We start from the raw sequence: 20,199 nt of genomic DNA on the forward strand, positions 1-20,199 counted from the left end.
TACTAAAGTTTAAATCAGACACAGTTTCGGTTTCATTCAGGTCTGGACCTTGACTAACCTGGTTTATGGCAGGGGAACTGATAAAGCTGCTTGTTTTGGAAAGTCCATCGCCAACATTTTACCAAACTACACACAGATAAAGGCCAGTGTTGTGTTTTAACTCGTGCAATAGCTTCAGATGTTTGGGCTGCTTTATTTATTGTGCTGAATATGCGATTTGATTGGCATGAACTTTGGAATGTGCTCAGATGTGTCAAACAGGACTAACTTGATAAGCAAACATGGTTGACACTCCTGTATGTCAGTGCAGTCTGCTTAGTCAATGTTCAACAACACTCCTGACCCGGTTTTAACATCACTGTATAGTTCACATATTGTTGTTTCATATATAATATATATAATATATATTAATCCACAGCAGCATTTAAATACACGATCAGTGAGCTTTATAGAGTAGCAAATATCAGCATTATTGAAATGTTTTACTAAACCTGTGGTGACTTGCATTAGCCATCTATCATCAATTACTATTGTCAAAATATTTTGGCAGACATACCAATATACCAGTCACAAATATTTATCAACCAGCTATTTTATTTTATGTTATTTTTATTTTTATTTATTTTTTTGTTATTTTATTCTATTTTTAAATTGTATTATTTTAGTTTTAAATTTTAGTTTAAATTTTTATTCTTATTTTTTATTTTATTTAATTTCATTACATTTTTTAGTTTATTAATTCTAATTTTATTTGTAATTTTTTGTATTTTTCATTTTATTTTTATTTTTTATATATTATTATTTTATTTATTTATTTTTAAATGTATTTTTCATTTTTAGTTTTATTTTATTTTTTAATTATTTTATTTTGTTTTTTAATTTTATTAGTTATTTGAATTTTATTTTATTTTATTTTAATATTTTATTTTATTATTATAATTTTAATTTAATATTTTAATTTAGATATTTTAACTTGTAATTTTAGAATGCATAATTTTAATTATTTTTCTTCCATTTTTAATTGTCTTGTAATGTAAGTCTGAGACTGATATACATCCAACATACATCCAGGTTCAATCCAATAGTGTTCAGTGAAAATGAATTTTACTATCATAATAATAAGGGTTGCAATAAAGAGATCAGAATCTGAATCAGCCATGATAAGATGTCTTTCGCTTGGTCTCTGTCAGTATTTTCAGTTGTGTTTTGGTGTGGCTGTTGTTATTTTGTCTGTCAGAAACTAATGAAACGAGGACTGTTAATTTAAGGGAAACTTACTAGAAAAATCACAATTAAGTTGCTGCAGCATCATTAGCACATCCTCAGAAGTAGTTATGCATGCTTTTATGAAGTAATTAACATGAGGCTCATGATTAATTTATGAACGGGACTTGTCATTACCAGAACTGAATTTGTGTCAGAATATGTTGCATTTGGGGAGAAACTGAGCAATATTGTTTGACTAGTTGCATGTTTGTTATTTAGGTACTTATTATATGTGCTTAATAATAACAAAAATCCCAATTGTCCTAAATGATTTAGACCAAATATAATTTCTCATTTCTGCCTTTAGATTTTGGGGTGACACATGAGCTGTTTCTTCATTAGTCACACATTGGAGCAGATGTGAACCTCATTTAACAAAATGTTTATAATCTTCATCTACAATTCCAGTGATAATATCTGAGGCTGGCCTCAGTCGTGCATGAAGTGTGTTTTTTTTATGTGCTGTCACGCTTTAATTGGGCAGAATGAGGTGTAAATGAGACGGGTCTTTGTCCCCATGCGGGGCGTCCGGGCGCCTGCAGGGTGTGGTTGAGGAGGTGGGACTCATTTGACATGCCACATACCCCCCTTTCATGAGCAGACAAACACACACACACCCCAGAGGTTTGACATTTAATGATCCGGACACGAGCAGCTGTTCATTAGTTTATCCCTTTAGTGTCCTGACACCCACAAAATATTCTGCCTTTATTTCTATCCGTGTACCACCTGAACCTCACAATTCAAAACGTCAAGAGCAGATCTCACTCCTCCCTTAAAAATCACAATGATATAAATTTACAACATTTTTATATTTTATATTTATATTTTTTTCTATTTTAATTGTTCTTTAATACAAAATGAACAGCCTAATAAAATAAATTCAAGCTAATTATATATATATATATATATTTAAAAGAAGTTTCGTCTGCTCACCAAGGCTACATTTATTTAATTAAAAATACAGTAAAAAACAGTAATATTGTGAAATACTATTACAATTTAAAATAACTGTTTTCTATTTGAATATATTTCACTAAGTAATTTATTCCTGTGATGCAAAGCTGAATTTTCAGCATCATTACTCCAGTCTTCAGTGTCACATGATCCTTCAGAAATCATTCTAATATGATGATCTGCTGCTCAAGAAACATTTAATGTGTACAATTGTACAAAATATTTGTGTACAATATTTTTTTTCAGGATTATTTGATGAATAGAAAGTTCAAAAGAACAGTGTTTATCTGAAATCTAATCTTTTGTAACATTATAAATGTCTTTACTGCCACTTTTGATTGATTTAATGCATCCTTGCTGAATAAAAGTATTAATTTCTTTAATTTCTTTTCAAAAAAATAAAAATAAAAATTCTTACTGACCCCAAACTTTTGAACGGTAGTGTATAATGCTACAGAAGCTTTGTATTTCAGATAAATGCTGCTATTATAGTTAAATTAACCAAACAAATACATTTTAAATATTTTATTATTTTATTTAATATTTAATAAGATTAATTTATTTGATTATTTAATTTTAAAATTAACAATTAATTATTGCAAACATTACAAGCACAGTTTAAAAACATCAAATGAATCTTTAAGCTTTAACAGGAAGTGACATCAGGACATATTTTCCATCTCTTTGTCTATATTTACGTTGCATGGTTCAAGTGACCCAGTTCCACAATTGTGTAAGCAGGAAAAAAGCACATGGATTCCAATATTTTTTCAGATCTGTTAAATCTGATATAAATCGGATAAGTGCATTTGCGGCTACCATGTAACCGGACAGATCGGATATTTCCGTCAATGCGGAAAAAGAGACAGTGGTGAATCAACCGCAACTACAGAACGTTTTTCAATGCAGCAATGGAGGACGAAGGCTCAACTCAATGTTTTGCTGACGTTAAGATGGTGCGGAAAGCAAAAGCTTGTATTATGATTTCATCTGCGTCAATTGCAAATTGCACCTTTTTTACTTCCTTTTCCTAAGCTTTTCCGGGTCTGGTCTACCTTGGGTTGTTTCGCCAAGTGTGTAGTGTAAATGCTGATAATGGATATGAGTCACTTTTAAAAGATGTAAGCTGGTCGTCAAAAAAATCAGATGTAGTCAACAAATCAGAATTGGGCTTCAAGATCTGCAGAGTAAATGACATATTATGCCTCTTTTTACAAGATGTAAGTCTCTGGTGTCTCCAGAATGTGTCAGTGAAGTTTCAGCTCAAAATACCCCACAGATCATTTATTATAGCATGTTAAAATTTTTGAGTGTGAGCAAGAACATGCCATTTTTGTGTGTGTCCCTCTAAATGCAAATGAGCTGCTGCTCCTGCATACCGACAACAACAAAACAGGACAATCTCACGCACCAAAAATCTCAGAAAGGGAATTCATGTGCACTTTTGATCTAGGAAACTCTTGTTTACGATAATTCCGATAGCATGTGAGGGCAACATCAGTTCTGGATATGAAGTTTGAGCAGATCCTACGATCCTATGATGACGTCATTGTAGGGGAGAATCTGAATCGGCTCATTTGAAGAGACTGCTTCTGATTTATAGCAATGATAAAAAAACGAGTGAGTGGATTTTTACCATCATAGGTTGGTCATTTACACACACACTGGACACACATCGGTGTTCAAGTGAATTTTGCATAATGGGTCCCCTTTAAACCCTGATCATAATGAGCTGCACAAAACATTTCCCAAACTTGTTGCAGTGCATCTTGTTCTCCTTGTTTTGGAAGAGGGATTTTTGAGCTTTAATACTGCTGAATTTTTAAATACGATCACGGTAACAGAGGAGATTTTCACACATTACTCTCTAAATTATTGACTGTGCTGGAGAGATTCTGTCTGCATACAAATGCTTGTGTTTGGAAAGTGTGTCTCTCATCGTAGGGTTTTGCATTCTTGTTTCGATGGCATTCGTGGTATTTCAGCGTTCCAGCAGTCCCAGCTAAACATTAACCCATATTTCAGGCTGGGATTCCCCAGCAGACGTTCAGTTGTTCAGGTTAACACTTCTCATGTACATACACTCTGGCTCAGCTTTTGATTTTTCCTTCGGAAAGTGCGATCACAGAGTCTGATTACTGACCTCATGACCGCTAAACTCTGACCCGTCTGTATTTATTATTTACAGGTGCGAAGAGAAGAGAAGATACCTTGCGGTCGGCATTAGAAGCACCTTAAGAAAATGAGCGTCAACTTCTCTGGAGGTAAAAATTGTGATTATTTTATTATTAATGTGCAGCATACACTCAAAAACTGAAGATGCCGAGTAAACTTAAATTGAGAAAGATCTTTCCATGTGCAGAAAAAAGCCTTTTTCAACAAAAAAATTATTAATTTGTCTTTACAACTTCAGTTTATGTACTAGATGAAAATGCATAAAAAAGCTGAGCTGAATTTGAGTGCAACTTTAGTGCATTTACTTTACAAATTCTATATTATTCCTTAACACTATTACTATATTTACATGTTTTCAATGCATTTTGGTCGACCGATATTGTTTTTAGATGGCCGATATAAAGCTGATATATAACATAAATTATATTTATTTTAATTAATATTTAATAAATTAGAAATAAATATGAAAAAAAACCCATCAAAAAATAAATAAATTCTCAGTGCCGCACTGTCAAAAAAAAAAAGCCCCGCTTCTAACACATCGGCCGATCAGGAAAATCTTGTCTGCTGATATTTTAAAATTGCCAAATATCAGCCGATATATTTGCATTGGTGATATATCAGTCAACCACAATTTTTACAATTTTGCATTTACATTTTACATTTTTAGTTTTTTCTGTATGTTGGCTTTTTAAATATTTAAAATAAAATAAATATCAAAAATGTCTCAATAAATTTTGGTTTAACTGTGTGTGTAATTAATTAATTAATAAATAAAAACTAATAATTTATATGTAATTTTTTTTTTATAAATTATTACATTTTTGCATATATAATTATTAAACTAAAATTAACTAATGCACATACTAAAAGCATTGTTGCTTAATGTTATCAAAACAAAATCAGAACAAATACATTTTAAATATTTTATTTTATTTAATATTAACAAATTCTCAGCACTGCCCATCTAAATAAAAGTCTGCCACGCTGTCAAAATAAAAGTGCTTTTAACACATCGGCCAATCAGAAAAACTTGGCGGCCAATGCTGGTATTTTAAAAATTGCAAATATCAGCCGATATATTGGCATTGGTGATATATCGGTCAACCACAATTTTTACAATTTTGCATTTACGTTTTACATTTTTAGTTTTTACCATATGTTGGCTTTTTAAATATTTAAAATGAAATAAAATAAAATAATAACAACAAAAAATAATTTATTTTTTTTCTTTTATTTTGTTTAGAGTACTAAAGTAAATGGCATGGACGATGTTAATAAAACATTGCGTTTGCATCAGTTTAACTGTTCCGGTCTGAATCTGTTTTTTGTATCCAGTTGTGTCCAATGACAACTAATCTGATTGCATGCAATTTAATCAAGTTGTCACAATATTCAAGAATTGCGTTAGCTAATTTAATTAACTAAATTGAACAAGTAGCAAATATCCATTTTCTTAGTGTTTGCTCCAGTTTGCTCCTTTCTAACCCAAACTGTTCCAATTCAGGAAATTCACAAGCTGATATGTGGCTCTACATGCAGCGTTTATCTTTGCCTGGCATGCTGGGAATTTTTGTGAACTCAACATGCTTTGCTGTAGCACAGGCTGAGGTATAATGACAGGAAAGGCCGTTGTTCCAGTACTTCTGTGTTGTGGTCAAGCACAAACTGGGTAGAGTGTTTCAGTTTAGAGAGCACATGCATTATCGTGGACTGGAGTGGGTAGTTCAGTTTTATCTCCAAAACTCTTTTACTTCAAGAGCAAGATGAAATTCAAGTCTTATTCTATGTTTGTGTTGTTTAATGTCCAGTACTCTTGACATAACCTTATTAGGTTGTGATTTTAGACTCTTATCAAACACACTGTGTGAACAAGGCCCGCTCTGCAAACACTTTGCTCTGCATTCACTATTCGTCTCTCAGCTAAAATGAAATGATACTAAAACCACCAGTAGGTGGCGGCAAATCATTGTCTTAATGAGTTAGTCATTGAATCATTCAGTCAAATGATTCATTCAAAATGGCTGATTTATTCAGGGACAAAGCAGAAGTGACTAAGTGAGTCGTTGAATCATTCATTAGATCGATTCATTCAAAAACACGGATTTGTTCAGTAACTAAACTGAAACTGTGTGGCTCTGAGATAGATACAGTATTGTCTAAAATGTACAGTAAGTCACCTAAAAGCCTTTTAACATATTGTTTATTGAATTGTTGTATAAAATCAATATCACATTTGCAATTGTGCTGATATTCGGGAAAACGGCACTTCTGCTTGTGCACTATTGCTTATAACTATTGAAAACAAGAACTTATACAGAGACTTTTTTGCGTCATATCTTGGTGTTTGGAAGCATTGTTATTAATTTTTGGAGGCATTTTTTCCCCAAACCCCCTGTGTGCCGTGTGAACATAGATAGCAAACGCCACTACTGCTTCTGAGTTGTAAATAGCATTTTATTATGGTGAAATAGAGACAGAATAATTCCCCTTCACCGTTTGTCTCCCAGCAGTGTTCTGGAGGATGTGTTGGGAAAGGGCTGAACTCTCCTCATGCGCCGTCAGCATGACATTCACTGAGCCCGACATGAATCTACATCTGTGGAATTAGGCCAAATATGCGCTTTAGAGAGGTGCTTTATACGACTTCAGTGAGTGTGTTTGTCTGCTGGTTCCTTAAATGCAGAATTAGGGGTCACTTTGACGTCAGTTTGGAGAGTTATTTGTCTGGCTTTTGTTTGAAAGAGTCTTAGTGTGTGTTTATACTCAGTGGATTTGGTTTAAAATAGCAACGAATGCACAAATCCACAGCAGAATTCATTTAGTCACATGCTGAATGTGTACAGAGGTGAACACACACACACACACACACTCCAGCACAAGCATATGTTCACACATACACACTCGGGTTCCAAAATTAACACTCGCCAAGTGCCAAATGTGAGGAAAAATTGGCTTCAGCGGTTAAATAAAATGCCAGCTATTCACCAGCTGTCTGGTCATTTTTTCATGAACTGCAACATTTACATTTTATCATTTAGCAGATGCTTTTATCCAAAGCATTACGTTGCATGGATTAAATTAAGTTATAAGAATGATTGTCTGAGCATCAGTGATGACTGATGATTCTGCTAAAGACACTTTTACCTCAGTGAAAAATATGTATTTGAGTCAGTGACGTGACAGGTTGTCCAAAGGCCTTAATAATAATAATAATAATAATAATAAACAGATATGACATCCAAAGTATGTAAGGTAGTACAACTAGATCTTTTATTGAATCCAAAAGGTTTTAATTATGTTTTGCTACACATAAAGGTATTTTAAAGATTTTGAAGTGCCAAAGGGTCATTCGGTTTAACCGTCCAAAGGCCAATACAGCCATTTCATTTGTGATTAAAATATCTTTAAATTTAATAAATGTATATATATTCTTATTCTGACATGATTTTGTAACATCATATATCAACATAGTGCAAAATGGTATTAAAATTATGTGCTTTGTTATGAGAAAGAATGTCCGGAAAAATTTATTTCATTGTTGTCATTCGGAGTAACCAATATAAAGGGACCATCTTGGATCAAGTCATGCGGTCAGTATCATGTGACAAGATGTGACATCATTCAGACACCTGCACAGGACCACATGTTTGTGAAGCAAAGTAACTAACTCTCTTTTAACTATTTGAAAAATTCACATTTTCACTTGTTCATACACATGTCCCGAAACATCAGGTCATTCGGTGCATCCGCTATAAAACATGGAAAATGTTGTTATATTTTAAAAACTTGTACTTAATATAAAATGTTTGATTTGTCCTTTTGATAGCTAGATATCAGCCTGTTAGCATTCGGTATAACCAAAAGTGTCATTCGGTAAAACCGAAATTTTGGTTAAACCGAATGATTTTTTTGGTGACAAATTTTGTCCATCTTGTAAAAAATGACAAAAGGAGTGTTAATTGATTATAAAAACCACATAATCACATTGTTAACACAATAAAACTTCAAAATTTATTATATCTCTATTATACTTTTTGACACTTTTAAAAACCTTATTCATCAGAGACCCATTTACATTTACCAAAATGAATATATGTATGTTTTGGTTTTGCATGTGACGCATGCCTGTTTACTTCGTGCTTTTACTGTGCTTTTAAAACTAAATTATTATTTATGAAAATAAAATAGGCTGTTGGGACTGGACTTAAAAAGGAGCTTGTTGCTTATTTTGTATTATATGGCCAATAGTTTTAGTCTTTTATATATATATATATATATATATATATATATATATATATATATACTGTTTTATATACTGTTTTATATACTGTTTTATATACTGTTTTATATACTGTTTATTATACTGTTTTCCTCAATTAAATTCGAGTACTCGATTTGCCCATGTCGAGTAACCAGAAGTAGCGCATTCCACGGAGGAGAATCCATGAACCACATTATTAGACCATTTTCTAAGGATGCACAATGTATTCAAACCATTTAAAAACCAACACATAGTGCTATTGTGAATTCACCAAGGCTGAGATTAAATTAAATAATAATAAAAAAAAGGCCTATATATTCTAAATACGCTAACTGTTCATCGTGATTTTAAAATAAAAGTATAAACCCTCGCTCTGAGTTTGCATGTTTTGATGTCCACGTGTTCTTGTTCAAGAAATGACAGTAGCTGTAGCATTTCTATCATAAAGAAGTGACCAAATATTAAAGATTAAGTGAACATTTTAATTAAATCTCGTTTATTAAATTTCGCCAGTGTTAAACAAGGATTTGATCTGTTGTAATGTGTAACAACACCAGGCCGTTGGCGGCCTCTGCAGGCATTTGTTAATATAATATAAATTAAATGTATTTTAACAGTGTTGTTCTATAAAGAATTATGATTACTTGGTTTTGATACAATATTTGAACCAAATATTATTGCCCCATTGTTAATATATATGTATTTTAAGTCATTTTAAAGGCTTATGTCTATTTTTATTACCACAAAAATATCAGATTACTTTATTAATCATCAAAATTATCATCCGATTACTCTAGTGACGTTAGTGACAGCCCTAGATTTAATGAAGAGTTTGTTGCTTTTTGTATTATAAGACCAATAGTTTGTACTAGACAGACAGAGGAACATTTTCCTTCTAGAGAGCTTTTGATTGGACAAAAATTCGAATGTGCCACTGTAATTTTTTTAGAAATATACTAGCCTAGAGATGATGAGCTAAAAGATAACCAATATGGACTAAAAGGTACAAATAACACAATGTGACCTATTTAATTTAGAGAGTGAATGTGTGCATTTGTCTCCCGTGTTTTGAAATCATTCCCTCGTCTGTTCCGCTTCCGCATTCTGTCTGTGTGTGAGAGACATCAGGATCGCTGCATCGTGCCTGCGTCATCCGGCCCCTTCATTCATGAAAAGTGTGACGTGAGCAGCTCTGCTGCCGCCCACTCAGGCGATGCAGCTCTCTCTCTCTCTCTCTCTCTCGACTGGTTGGTTTCAGCTGTTCCTCTGCTGAAGGAGGATCATGTATGGCAGCCCCGTCAGCTGTGAGTAATTCACTGCAGCTCTTCGCCGCTCTGTGTTTGCATGCTTGTGTTGGGCTTCAGTGTTCTTCTTTTCATTCTTCCTTTATATGTATTTGCTGTGTTTTCTGTTTAGTGTACATGCTGTTTAGAGTTGAAGATGACTAACTTGAGTGAATGCGTGTTGGTGCGCATATGAGCTATATTTGTCTCGTGTTTGATGCGGCGATTCTCCTCCCGCCGCCCTCTGTTGAAGGACAGACGGAGCAGCCAACAGGGATACACCGCTACACACACACACACACACACACACGCATGCATACGTAACTTAATGACTTCTCTCAAGGGAATCGCATGTCATGCATTTTAAAAATGCACCTCTTTCCACTTCTTTGTGTTGCCTGTTTTGTCCAGATTAAGATCTTTAATTACACTCTGAGTAATTTTAGATCACAGTATGTGTGTGTTTAATACAATATAGTCATGCTTGAAGATTGATTTACATATTAATCGAATGATAATACCTGTTAAAATGCTTACTGAATTAAATTCTCTCTTTATTTGGAACTTGATGGATACAAGCTAAATTATAAAACAGATTCTAAATTCTGAGCCTCATTAGAAACTGTTGTAAAATAGTCAATATACACACACATTCTTTATTAATGCATTAAGTTGGTGTAATGCTGTAAACAACTAAAGTTCGCTTAATAACTAATAATCAGTATTTCAGTAGTCGGTACTAATACCAGTAAAATTTCATGCTTCTCGCTACAAATGTGGTATCATATCAAACTGTTGGAACTATTTAAATTTAATTAATTTGTAATGCTAATACTAGTTCTAAGTAACCAATTTTTGGTATCATAATAGTTATTAGTAAATAATATTACTATATTATATTTTATTATATTAATTATATTATATATGTGTGTTCAGCACCTAAATTAACATTCGCAAAGTGCCACATGCGAGTAAAAATCGGCGTTCAATTGCTATTCACCCGTTAGTCGGTAACATTTTTATGAATTCTAACAATGCGATATTGTGAGAACATGAACTTGAGCAAACATGAATGATGCTTGGGACAGTTGACAGACCACGAAAGCTTAAGCCTTGCCAATTGAAATATTCAAGTGCAAGAAGCCACGAAAGGGAACTCTATTCGTTACTCTAATGAGAAGTTTGGTGTGCGCACACATCCGAAGCACGCGCTCAGAAAGCCGTGTCTCAGACGGCACACAAATACTGAATTGAGTTCTCTTTCACTTCTTCTTGCACTTAAATTACAAATTCACACAAAATTATGTAAAAAAAAAAAAAAAGTGAGTCTCAGAGAGTATCATAGTAAACACAGTAATTTATGGCTTGTGAATTTGGTATCATAGCAAAAACTGTTGGAACTATTTAAATGTAATTCATTTGTAATGCTAATAATAGTTCTAAGTAGCCAATGTTTAGTACCATAATAGTTGTTATTATATTATATTATATTATATTAATTATATTATATTATATTATATTATATTATATTATATTATATTATATTATATTATATTATATTATATTATATTATATTATATTATATTATATTATATTATATTATATTATATTATATTATATTATATTATATAGTGTGTGCAGGGCCTAAACTTAACTTTGGTGAGTAAAGAGTATATAAAACGGTGTCAATCTCCCGTTAGCTGCTTATTTTTTTATGAATTCTAACAGTGCAATACTGTGAGACCATGAGCATGAACAAACATGAATGACACTCGGGACTGATGACAGGCCACGAAAGTTTACGCCTTGCCAATTGAAATATTCAAGTGCAAGAAGAGCGAAAGGGAACTCGATTCGTTACTTGCACATATCCGAAGCGCGCGCTCAGAAAGCCATTTCTCAGACAGCGCACAAATACTGAATTGAGTTCTTTCACATCTTCTTGTGCTTGAATATCAAATTCACACAAAATTATGTCCAAAAAAAAATGCCTGTCTCGGTGAGTATCAGTAATTTATGGCTTAAGTGAATGTAAACAGTAGAGAAATTTAACACGTATATCAGTATTGTCTTAAAGTGACAGCAGCCTAATATTCCTGTTGCTGTCTGTGTTTTTAATGTTAATCAAACAACAAAGGACAAAAAAACACTCTCTGCTCTTGACTGAATAACTTTTGTAACTTTTATTAGAGTTAATCGATTTAATTTATACAGTGAAGACCTCTGATTGGCCGTTGTGTTCATGCGCTCATCAGAAATGTCTGTGATTGGCTACAGTGATCAACACACGGGAGCGTTTGAAAGTGTTTTGAAAGCAGGTCATGCGTATCTGTGTAAGCGCTCGGTGAAGAGCGTCATAGAGGTCTATTTACTGCATGTTTTTGAAGCGTTGGTCATTGTAGCCAATCACAGACATATCTGATGAGCGTGTGAACACAGTGATGTTTACGAATCCGCTCAACAACAATCAAAGCGTTGCATTTTTAAAATTTAAGTACCGACTTGGTATCGCTTTCGGTACTTTTGACAACTCTAGTAGTAGCTGCCTGTTTGGCATGGCCGGTAAAAATTTTTATATTTTATTTGCAGGTGTGGCAAAAAGTTAGTTTTGTGTGTGAGAAAATAAAATATATAATATATATACATACATACATGCATACTCACTGTAATACAGTCTAGTTTGTCTTGTACTTGTTTCTGTAATGTTCCTGTTATTTTGTGAATTCTTGTCCATCTGTAACCCAGATGCAATGGAGGAGAGCAGCACAGTTTGTTTCTAAGCATGTTTATATAATCTCACGCTGGTCGCCAGAGGTTTAAATCAGCAGAGGGAAAGAGAGGCTCTTGGGAACTGCTCATATAGACTAATAGAAGAGCTTCTTCAGCCGGTTGTAAAGATGGAATAAAACGCAAGACTGCTGCTGGTTTTGCAGTGTGTGTGTGTTCAGTCCTCAGCAGCTAATGGAAGTGCCAATGTAAAGTATTGATTATGTGTCAGAGCTTTAAGAGTGGGGTGGAGGGGAGATGAGAGAAAAGAGCTGGAAGTGCCTTTAATCTTGAGTCGTGTCATGCGGCTGTGTCATTATAATGTGTGTGTGAGGGTCAGTCTGCTGTAATGTGCAGCATCATCTTCGTGGCTTTTATGTCCTGCTGTGTGTCGTGTTGAAGATGAGCAGCAGCTGGTCGATTTGCTCGTGGAGCCGGTCAGATGGAGTCGCTCCTCTTGTGTCCTTTGTTGTCGCTCTGGGATCTTTTGTCATCAGAACTGAGCTGAAGCCTTTTTCTTGCTCCTCTTTTTATCTTCTAATTCCTTGCGTCTTCCTTCTGTGTCTGTAAAGTATTTTAATAGAGTCAAGTTCTGGAAGTAAAAATCCCTTTACGTTAACCATAGATTTGAATGATAACTTATGAACTGTTAAAGACAGACCTACTGTGAGCTATAAGGTTGTTGATTGATGGTATACGCTTTTGATGAAGCCATCAATCTGCATTTTCAACATTTTTTTTTAAATAATCTAATTTAACAGTAGACTTCCTGCTGGGAAAAATACGTAACCCATGATTCTGCAGAGAAATCTCTATCAATCAGAGATTGTGGCAAAAGAACCTACAAATGACGTAAAAGAGCCGGTCTCCCTTCACTCTCAAACTTAAATATTTGTATGCATATTTTGCAATAAATAAAATATTTTTTAAATTTGTAAATAATATAAAAAATATCACAGATAAACATTTGCAAAACATTATATATTCATATATATTCTTTATAAACATTCATTTTATATTGATTTAATAAATATGTAAAATATTAATAAAGTAATATTTATTTATATAATACAAATTTTATTTTTTTGTGTGTTTATAGTGCATGGCTATCAAAGTCCATAGTCTTGTGCGTTTGTCTTTTTTGTGTATTTTCAAAAAAATTTTTTAATGGAAGCTTGTTTTTGCCATGAAATGAAAAAATAAAAAATGTAATTGCAACGTTTTATCTCACAATTCTAACTTTTTTTTCTCATTATTTCGATATAAAGTCGGAATTTGCGAGAGATAAAGTCGGAATTGCGAGACATAAAGTCAGAATTGCGAGATATAAAGTCTTAATTGAGAATTATAAAGTCAGAATTGCATGATATGTCGGAAATTTGCGAGAGATAAAGTCAGAGTTGCGAGATACAAAGTCGAAATTGCGAGAGATAAAGTCGGAATTGCGAATTATAAAGTCGGAATTGCCAGATATGTCAGAATTGCGAGAGATAAAGTCGGAAATTTGCGAGAGATAAAGTCAGAATTGCGAGATACAAAGTCGAAATTGCCTGATATGTCGGAATTTGCGAGATATAAAGTCAGAAATGCGAGAGATAAAGTCGGAATTGCGAGAGATAAAGTCGGAATTGCGAATTATAAAGTCGGAATTGCCTGATATGTCGGAATTTGCGAGAGATAAAGTCGGAATTTGCGAGAGATAAAGTCGGAATTGCGAGAGATAAAGTCGGAATTGCGAGAGATAAAGTCGGAATTGCGAGAGATAAAGTCGGAATTGCGAGAGATAAAGTCGGAATTGCGAGAGATAAAGTCGGAATTGCGAGAGATAAAGTCGGAATTGCGAGAGATAAAGTCGGAATTGCGAGAGATAAAGTCGGAATTTGCGAGAGATAAAGTCGGAATTTGCGAGAGATAAAGTCGGAATTGCGAGAGATAAAGTCGGAATTGCGAGAGATAAAGTCGGAATTGCGAGAGATAAAGTCGGAATTGCGAGAGATAAAGTCGGAATTGCGAGAGATAAAGTCGGAATTGCGAGAGATAAAGTCGGAATTGAGAATTATAAAGTCAGAATTGCCAGATAAAGTCGGAATTTGCGAGAGATAAAGTCGGAATTTGCGAGAGATAAAGTCGGAATTTGCGAGAGATAAAGTTGGAATTGCCAGATATGTCAGAAATGCGAGATATTATTGGTGGAAACAAGCTTCCATAGTTTTTTTTCCTTCAAATCAAAATTTGTAATGTTGTGATTCAGCTCGTAGCTGGTTGGTTTGGTTCATGGCTTGTAACTTAATGAAGACTTTTAAAAAAAATCCTATGGGAAAAATATTTCCGATGTCAGCCCCAGTGTCTCTCTTTAAACACATTTCAAGTGGGGCCGCGTGATGCTGGTTCCCCGCGGCTCTGTGTCTCCTGAGATGGTGGACCCTGCGGCGCTGTGACTGCCGGAGTGACGTCGGACTGATGCACGGCATCACAGTATGTGTATTCCTCCCGTCTCCGCAGTCTTTTTTTAGCAGGCTGCTGCATCAGTGTTATTATGACTCACCTCATACTCCCACAAACCACCAGCCGTATTTGCACTGATTTACACTCGCTGTTCTTAACTCTCGCTCCCCTTGCGAAATGAATGAGTTTGTGTGAGTGTGTGTAGGAGAGAGGTGGTGTTTTGCCCACGGGTTTCTGTTAAGAACCGAACTTCATCCAGAATGACCATCCTGTGCATGATCACACATACAGCGTCTGTGTACGGTGGAAATGTAGAAGCGTTTGCTATAGAGTTTGTACTACGGTGTTTGCATTTGTTTTAATGCAAATAAACATACATTGAAATGATTCACAAGCAAAAGACTCCCATGACACAGTTATTTTAAGTGAATCAAGAAAACATGATTCTTATGAGCCGGTTCTTTCAATGAATCATTCAAAAAGATCTGATTTGAAACTGTTAGATGAATCTTTGCACTGAATCAGTCACAGACTCTACCGAATCAACACCTGAATCACTTACTAATGTACAAGTTAACTTATTTGCAGTAACGTCTGTCTTTAAAAGAAGCAAGTTTAGTGTATTTGCGTTTCGTAATTGTTTAAACTGTTGCTACTAGCTGATTTACATGCATTACAACTTATTAAAATTATTTAAATTGTAAATAATATTAAATATGTCATATATAATATAATATAATATAATATAATATATATATATATATATAATATATATATATATATATATATATATATATATATATATATATATAAATATAATATAATATAATATAATATAATATAATATATATATATATATATATATATATATATATATATATATATATATATAAAAAATAAAAAATGACAATGTGCCACTACATATTTATTTTTTATACATTTATTTATTTATTTAAAAAATGTATTAATATTTATTTATACAATAGTCAAATATTTTTAGGTGTGCTTTGGTATATGGATTGAAGGGTTTTTATGGTACATACTCTCTAAAAAATGTTTGGTTAAAAACAACCCAAGTTGGGTTGAAAATGGACAAACCCAGCAATTGGGTTGTTTTAACCCAGTGGTTGGGTTAAATGTTTGCCCAACCTGCTGGGTAGTTTTATTTAACCCAACTATTGTTTAAAAATGACTATATGGCTGGTTTAAAATGAACCCAAAATAGGTGAGAAATTAAAAATCAGACACATAATTACTAGAGGCAACAATTATAATCAAAAGGTGTACATTTATTAATAAGCAATTTAATAAATGTTTGCTGTTTATTATTCATTATCTTATTAATAAATGCTCATTTATTAAACATATTAATACATGTTAATTTCCAGCATATTTTGGGTTTATTTTAAGCAAGCAATACAGTAATTTTTATACAACAGTTGAGTTAAATAAAATTACCCAGCACGTTGGGCAAACATTTAACCCAACCACTGGGTTAAAACAACCTAATTGCTGGGTTTGTCCATTTTCAACCCAACTTGGGTTGTTTTTAACCCAGAGTGTAGTTATCAAATATAAACAATTTTTCCTCTGACTTTACTGCTAAAAGAAAACCGCAGTATGCATGTTATCGTGATATAAAATGATTCGTACCATGGTAAAAGCATTTGTTCCTACCATCCACCCCTGCTCACAAGCTGAAGCTCCTCCGGGTGCGTTTCATTCGACGTCAGACTGCAGCTTACTAAAGCACATGTATTTAGGCCATTCATGTCCCTGTGTTCTCTTATGATTTCAGCTTTAAGTAAACAGCAGAATTAGGATCCCAGAGGAGGAATAACTGTGCAGGCTCTGATCCGAACCCGGAGTAAACCCAAAGCAGGATCAGCACAGCTCAGGACACGCATGCAGGGACAGGTAATGTGTGTGTGTGTGTGTGTGTGTGTGTGTGTGTGTGTGTGTGTGTGTGTGTGTGTGTGTGTGTGTGTGTGTTAGATGTAGTAAAAGTCAATGATTTCCATTTGAAAGCTCAGAATACTGTTGGATCAGCATATTTTGATGAACACTGAATTTTGCTTTGACAGACGTTAGGAAATATACACTATAACAGTATAACAATATTTGATACGAACAAAATTGCAATGATTTTAAAGCACTTTACTCTGAAGGTTGTGTACTATGAATGAATGAATGACCTCTTTTTCTGTTATCTTTGCTGTGAATATGATTTAATAGCATATCTGATTTAAGATTCAGAAGCAAAGGCAGTGTTCGAAATGGTAGATTCGATTCATTTCCATGAATCAGTTCAAACTGTCTTTTTCAGTGAACTGATTCAGAGAAATGATTAGTGATCGACCGATATTGATTTTTTTATTACCGATACCGATTATTTGCATGTTTATGTACCCGATAACCGATATGCAGAACCGATATTTATTTACTGTTATACTTCTGTTTTTGACAATTATTACAACACAAATGAGCTGAACAAACCATTTTATTTATAACAATCACTCCCTCCTCGCATACAAAAAAAAAAAAAAAACCTTACTGAATAATATTAGCTGGAATATATAACATTGTCAGGAAAGTAACAAACAAAACAGCATACATCATTGCATTTTCCAACTAGTGTTATTAATTATGTTTTGTCGGTCTAGATCATGAAATGCTTTCTGACAAAGTGCTGTAACTTATCTATGCATTTACACAAAACTATAAATTGGGCTACTCAACCGCGATCGCGTGTGGAGATACTAAATAATTTCCACAGAGCTGCATTTATTTAGATTTGTATTAACTAAATAATGGTTATGTAGTAAATCAAATGATTATATAATTAATAAAGTTAAACAGCACTTGCCAGTTGGCATTTTATGATCTAAATTTAATCTAACATTAAATCATGAAATGCCAACTGACAAAGTGCTGTTTGACTTAATCAACCGCGATCGCGCATGGAGATAATAAATAATTAATTTCCACAAAGCGGTAGGCTATATTTATGTGTATTAGCGAAATAATTATGTAGTAAATGATAATATAATCTAGGGTGTTTAAACAAGACAATCTTGTCAAAAGTTTCATTCAGTGGCCGTGCTTAAGCCTCCTGATCATCCGACAGTTGCTAAGCAATATGAACGAACTTTTTCTTCTAGACTAATGGTGAGCAAATACAACAGATAGAGAATTAAATTCAGCGATTTTATTTTCAACATGCACTCATTCACGTCTGTTTTATTTAATTCATGTAAAGTTATGTCTTTATTGGGGCAGGACATGGCGAATTACACTACGTGACTCAATGAGTTCGTCTCAATTGTTTAGAAACATGCTGCATAAATTAACTATATCAGGAATTTATGTCTCAGATCTCATTTGTGCATGTCTGTTATGTTAAATAAAGTTGATTAATTAAAGCAAACCAAGTAGAACATATACTTTACCTGTGCACTGAGTTGTTGTTGACTGATCTCCTCAGACGGAGGAAGTCTCAAAAAGGCCACAAGATGGCGCCGTAAATCGGCGAATCCGATATTACAAAACCGATACCCGATTATGGAAAAATGCTTAAATATCGGGAAAAATATCGGTAAACCGATACATCGGTCGATCACTAGAAATGATTCATTAATTCATTTGCGTCTTCAAAACTGGTTTATTGATAATTTACATAAAACCTTAGCTTACATGGTACTGAATATGAATACTTTCCCTTCTTTCCAATGTTTTAGCGTGTTTGTTTTGTGATAGTTTAATTTTAGCCAAGTAAATTGTGTTCAGCAACTCAGGAGCCATTTCATATGTATTTCAATCTAAATCTAGCTGTGCAAAGACTCTTACTGGACTTGTGCATTAAATTAATGATTATAAGGACTAAATTTGAGCTTAAAAACATGTTAAGGGTTAATGTTACAGTTTTGGTTATTAGTTTTGAACTAAATCAGACTGTTTGTTTCTTCAGTTATTTCTTTGATTGGATTCGGCATTATGATTGGTCAGATTGCCTGTCAATCAAACTCCTGGCAAAGGGTGAATTGCGTGCATATGTTTTTTTTATGCACATTTTTTACATTTATACACATCTTGATGTTTCCATCCTGCGTATTTATTTATTTTTGTTGCTAAAATGTGCCAAATAGTATCTCACAATGCAGTGCATTTAACTTGACCATCCATTTGCAGCGTGATTCATGAACTAGAAGCTTTTTTCACTCATTATTTGATCGGACTGCAAATTTAGTGAGATTTTTTTGCACAAGATAGAATTTAAATATGCAATTTTCTATGAGATTATAAATGGATTCCACTTAAACATGAATTAAACATGCTGTAATGATCAACGTGATAAATATTAATTTTGTTTTAAATTTTTATAGATGGGTAACACTATGATAAAGTCATTAGTTAATGGAATTAACTAACAATGCATTTATTAACCTTTAATTTTAGTTCATAAAAATGTTCATGTTAGTTCACAGTGCCTTGACTAATCCTAACAGATACGACTTTTGATCTTAAAAATGTTTTAGTAAATGCTGAACTAAGATTAATAAATGCTGTAGAAGTATTGTTCATTGTAGTTCACGTTAACTAATATTGACAAGTGAAACCTTATTGTAAAGTGTTAACAACAGATGTAATAAATATTTTGCATTAATAACATTAAAAAGTTCATATACTGTAAATATTAAGAAATTGAAAACTAAAAGCAAATTAAATGCATAAATAAATTAATAAAGTCATGTGACTGTAATGAAGTCATGTGATCAGCATAACAATGTAACAACAGCATTGTGGCATACTGTGGTTTGAAATGTGTTCTGTTACACTGTACATACTTTTCACATTTTTATACATAATGTATTATATGCAATATGCATTTATTTCTCTTTTTTTGTCTTGTTTTCCAGTACAAAATATTGGAACATCCTTAAAAAGAGATGCAAAATTGAATCAAATATGACTTATTTCTATGGAAAAAGTTTATTTTGTCTTTCATTAGTAGTTTGTTCTTTCTCTTTTTAAGCATAAATTAAT

General features: G+C 33.3%; 1 protein-coding gene across 8 annotated transcripts in view; it reads left to right on the forward strand.

Annotated features, from left to right (window-relative positions):
• The window catches only part of si:ch211-45c16.2 (mitogen-activated protein kinase kinase kinase 13), a 75,069-nt gene that overhangs the window by 26,033 nt on the left and 28,837 nt on the right, over window positions 1–20,199 (forward strand). For 5 of the 8 annotated variants that reach the window (XR_010897095.1, XM_067408965.1, XM_067408971.1 and 2 more), the window contains exons 2-3: window positions 4,412–4,487; window positions 16,955–17,073. The gene's annotated coding sequence lies outside the window, so the exon portion shown is untranslated. Of the gene's footprint in view, window positions 1–4,411; window positions 4,488–9,130; window positions 9,967–14,892; window positions 15,187–16,954; window positions 17,074–20,199 lie in introns of those variants that run through there. The other 3 variants (XM_067408966.1, XM_067408968.1, XM_067408967.1) reach the window with 3 other exon arrangements.

This window comes from Chanodichthys erythropterus, chromosome 14 (genome assembly GCF_024489055.1).
Source record: "Chanodichthys erythropterus isolate Z2021 chromosome 14, ASM2448905v1, whole genome shotgun sequence".
In the NCBI taxonomy this organism is placed as follows: Eukaryota; Metazoa; Chordata; class Actinopteri; order Cypriniformes; family Xenocyprididae; genus Chanodichthys; species Chanodichthys erythropterus.